The sequence below is a fragment of the Brassica oleracea genome, chromosome C4, assembly GCF_000695525.1.
Source record: "Brassica oleracea var. oleracea cultivar TO1000 chromosome C4, BOL, whole genome shotgun sequence".
In the NCBI taxonomy this organism is placed as follows: domain Eukaryota; kingdom Viridiplantae; phylum Streptophyta; class Magnoliopsida; order Brassicales; family Brassicaceae; genus Brassica; species Brassica oleracea.
In genome coordinates, this window is record NC_027751.1 from 14,984,164 (window position 1) to 14,989,116 (window position 4,953).

The following is a 4,953-nucleotide window of genomic DNA, read 5'->3' on the forward strand; positions in this document are numbered from 1 at the left end:
CCCCCCCCGGCGTCGGACGGGATGGAACCCACAGACCGAGTGAACGGGCGTGGATGGCCCATTAGCCGTGGGCGGTCGGGACGTTATAAAAATTTCCGGTTCAGATAAATGAACGTGAACTCACCTCCCATCTCATCGTAAAAGACTTTTATCGTATCTCTTTTATCTACATTTACAGTTTTACCCTCTTACCTTACCTTACCTTATTGAAATTGACATGTGTTCCTGAATCACGATTAGTAAACATGTGTAAACATTGAGGTTTGAAAATCATTTCCAAGCAAATTTGTTACTCGTTTCTCTAAAACACTTTACATCAGTTTAATGCCGACAGAAAATTCAGTTATTATGTTCGGGGCCTTATTGACTGTCAATGGTAAAATAAGATACCAGCACGTTTCAGATTCGATTAATTTATTATATATTACTAATTTATATTTATTATATTGCATTTTATCTGGACGTTTCACATATATATGGAAAATTATCTTCGACCCATTTAAATAACTGAAGATAAGGTGGATTACACATTGTCTGAATCCAATCGTGGATTCGTGATATCTCCAAATTAATCAAAAGAATAATTATTTTTTTCTTAAAAATAACTATTTTTTTTGTTAAAAAGAACAAAATTAAAAATTCTCGACTTATTAATACTTGGTGATTTTTTTAATAAATGTACTTAATATGTCAGCATATCAAAATCTTCTAATGATGAAATATGTTAAATTAGTGGTTTGCATGCGCTATATGTGGAACGTTTGTCATTTGTGTTGTTAAATAAAGAAAATTTCTCATGAGGTAAGATCGTCATAACTTGAAGCTATACTTGCTTTCTGTGCCGAATTTTGTTTTCTTTGTTAAATGTGAATAACTGATGGAATCACTAGTTTTAGAGAAGTTAGATGATGAGCTTATTTCGATAACCTCGGGTAGTAATGCGCATAACACAAAATGCTTGTTTGTTTGATATAGTGGATGTATATTAATAGGGGAGGTGGCAGAATGATATAATTTTAAATGTTGTTACTGTTATAAGCTGAGTTTCCCTTGATCATATTCATGAATGTACAAGGCATTATATAGCCTGAGTAGTTAAAGAGAATCATGGAATCATAACAAACATAGCTATATCTACGTACAATAGAAATGGAATAGTAACAAGAATATTCTTATATTCTATCACCCTCCCTCAGTTGAAATTGTCGGTTTGTCGACGGTTAAGCTAGTTCGAAATTCATTAAAGAGTGATGTAGGAAGACCTTTCGTAAATATGTCGGCATATTATAGAGAAGAGGGAACATGTATGAATTTCACCTCACCAATGGCTACTTTTCTCTTCTACAAAATGCAGGTCGAGCTGAATGTGTTTGGTTCGTTGGTGCTTGACTGGATTAGTGGCCATGTAGACCGATGAAATGTTATCACAGTAGACCACCGAAGCTTTGTTGACCTTCCAATGGACCTCAACTAGTAGATTGCATATCCAAGACAGCTCTGCAACCGTGTTTGCCACTCCTTTGTACTCAGCCTCCGAGCTTGATCTTGAGACAGTTGGTTGTCTTTTAGCTGACCAAGACACAATATTGGGACCAAGATAAATGCAGTATCCTGAAGTTGATCGACGAGTGTCTGTACAGCCTCCCCAATCTGCATCTGAATATGCTGTCAAATTGTTGATTGCACCCTTTCTAAGCTGCAGCCATGAGTGATCGTCCCCTATATATATATGAGTATATGTCGCAATGCTTGGAGTACTTTGCTTTTCCCTGTTTTTTTAACATTCATTTTATTCATTTTTTCTTCCACTTTAAAAAAGAGAAGGAAATTTGTAAAACAGTACCAGAGCAAGATGAAAATCATACATACAAAAACATAGCCATACATGCGAAGCCAAACAATTTTAGAATGACACCGAGAGATGCTTTGTGGCATGGAACTCAAGAGAAGCCAAATGCTTTGTGATGATTGAAAAATCAAACTCAGAAAACAATGGCTCATCCATTGTTAGGATCAATATGTTTTGGTGTGTGTACGTGTGAAACCCATGATGATATGTGGAATTTTTTTGGAGGAAATCTAAATTTGTAACTCGTGTGAGTAATTATAACGGGATCTCTTTTTTTGGCCATTTGTTGTGTATTCATCGATCATCTGAAATTTATAACTTTTTACCCAAACTCTCATTGTTACAATTAGACTATGCTAGTTTTTTTAAAAAAAATGAAAATAATATCACAATATCATAGTGTTTTTTTTCAGGGTTTGTAAATCTGTTGTAAATTCGCGGTGCTTTATTATCGTTAATAATTGTTCTATTTTGGGTGTTAACGGTCCTGGTGTTCATTGTTTAAAATTTGTAGGTCGTAAGCTTAAATTTGTTAATGTCATGTATTGCAATGATGTAGATGTAGATGTAGATGTAGTATGAGTTGGTTTACATAAGCTGGTGGGCGTATCTAATTGTTTTAGGGCCATTATAGTGGGTTTGTTTAAGTGGTTTAATTTACATGATGTTGTTAATGGGCTTAATTTTTTTGGGCTTCTGTAATTGGTTTTGATTGAAGGGTACGTGTAGCCCATTAAGTTGTGTTTGAACTCTAAATAACGGTGTAAATGTTGTAGTAGTTGTATTTATGTTTGATGTTAGTGTGACTACTAAGCTATCTTTTTTTTTTGTTGGCAAGCTAACATATTCTAATCTTCTGACTTAGTTAATTGTCAGTTTTAAGTAATGTGACGATATCAGTGTCTGCAAGTTGATTTAGCAAACGTGTAAAAGCTCGAGTGAAGAAGGAGACTGGAAAATAAATAGAGTTGAAAATTTGACGACTCATGACGATCACTACAAGAAAACGTGCCCATAACAACGAACATTTACGACGAAAATATTTCGTCGTAAATTTACATGGGCTTTACAACGAAATTACAAGGAATCTAACTTTCGTCGTAAACGCCATGTAAATTTACTACGAACTGATTTCGTCGTAAACTCCTTGTAATTTTACGACGAATGTACGTGGAATGAGAAATACGTCGTAATCATTACATCGACATTACAACGAAGCATGTTACCGTTATATTTAGGTGAAAACGTGTATTAAATGTGCTTTAACTTACCTAATTCGTTGTAAAGTCGTTGTAAATAATATGTTAAAACCATGTAAAATCCATGTAAAATATTCCTTGTAAAATCGTTGTTATATTTCAACTACCCAACTCGAAAATTTCTCTATATATATGTCATTTCCCACAACTCTCTTCCTCACAACACACAAACGGGAGAAAAAAAATCCAAAAAAAAAATCAGAAAAAAAAAGATTTCAAGTTTATGAGAGAATTGAGATTTTGTTGCGACTTGTTTATGAGAGAAAAAAGATTCTTGCGACTTGTTTATGAGACTTGAGATTTTGTTTCACAAGTCGAGAGATGGTACTTGTAATCACCACAATTTTTTAAAAAATAGACTTGAGATTACGGATATGAAACTTGATGAAAGAAAAGAGACGATAGAAGCAAAATGTGTTTGGTACAAAGACACAAGTCGAGAGATGAATATATATAAAGAGTTTACAAAGTTGACATAAGCAAAATGTGTTTGTTACAAAGACACAAGTCCGTGATAGACACAAGAGTACAAGTCCGTGATCAATCTATCTGACACAACAAGTCCGTGATCAACTAGTTGACACAACACGACAAGTCTTGACACAACAAGTCTGTCATCCTCTCTCGTAATGCTATAGGAAGTCTTGACAGAACACGACAAGTCCACAATGCTCCTGTAAGTATCAAGAACAAGACAGAAACAAATATCAGCAACAGATAAGATTAAGAAGAACATGACCAAGAATCATAACATGAAACAAATACCATTAATTGGAACCAACAAGAACATGAACATGAGTTACATAACATGAAACTTAAACTAAAACGAGATAACATCAACAACCAACAAGAGAACATGACCCTTAAACTTAGAGAATCAGCAACAGAGAACATGATTCTTAAACTAAGACGACATAAGATGAAACTTAAACAGAGCAACCAACAAGAACATGAGTTACATCAACTCTTTAATTAACTTTTTCTTGAGATCTTCTTCATAATCAGGTAGTGGACCTTGTTTTGCAACAAGACTCTCAAGTAGCTTCATCTTGGTGAACTTTTCCTTCCTTGCCAAATCCTCCTTCTTCATCTCCCAAATAGTCTTGAAGTCATAGATCTCTTTATCCTCAACCAACGGCTTCTTCCCACGGGCTTTTGCAGCCTTCACACCCGCAGGACGACATGTTACGTCATCGTCAACACCAGCATTGTTTCCCTTTACTTGAGAGCTTCCAGTATGTGAACCACCCTCGAGCTTCCTCCTTTTGGAGCTGCTTACTGTTTTTGCTGTGGAGAGTTCACACCACTTCTCATCTGCGCGAAGCTCCTTCCACGCATGCTCTAAAGTGAACTTCTTTTGATGGTTGTTGAAGAAGATTTCGTGGGCCAGTTTGAGCACATCAGTATCGTTCATACCACTGCTTCTCTCTCTGGTTGCTGCTTCAAACGCCCCACAAAATTTACAAACCAAATCATTAAGCTTGTGCCAACGTTGCTTGCACTGAGTTCCTGATCTTTTTTCACAACCAGAGAGCTTAGGCGACGCCGAGTAGTATGATGCAATTCTCTTCCAGAACGCCTCTGACTTCTGCTCATTCCCAACTACGGGATCCTTGCTCGTGTTCAACCACGAGCTGATAAGCACTCTATTGGAGACCAGGACCTTTGTTCCCTACGCTCTGCCGGAGGCTCATCACAATGGATTGGTTCTTCTTGACTGCCAAAGACTACATGTTGTTGACTATTAAGTAGATCAACAAAGCAGGCATTGTCTTGAAATGGATTGAAATCCATTTCCGAAGACAATGGAAGAGGAGAAAGAGGAGATAGAGGAGAAAGAGGAGA

General features: G+C 36.3%; 1 pseudogene; it reads right to left on the reverse strand.

Moving 5' to 3' along the window:
• Positions 1-4,063: 4,063 nt before the first annotated feature.
• The window catches only part of LOC106338225, a 33,858-nt pseudogene continuing 32,968 nt past the window's right edge, over positions 4,064-4,953 (reverse strand).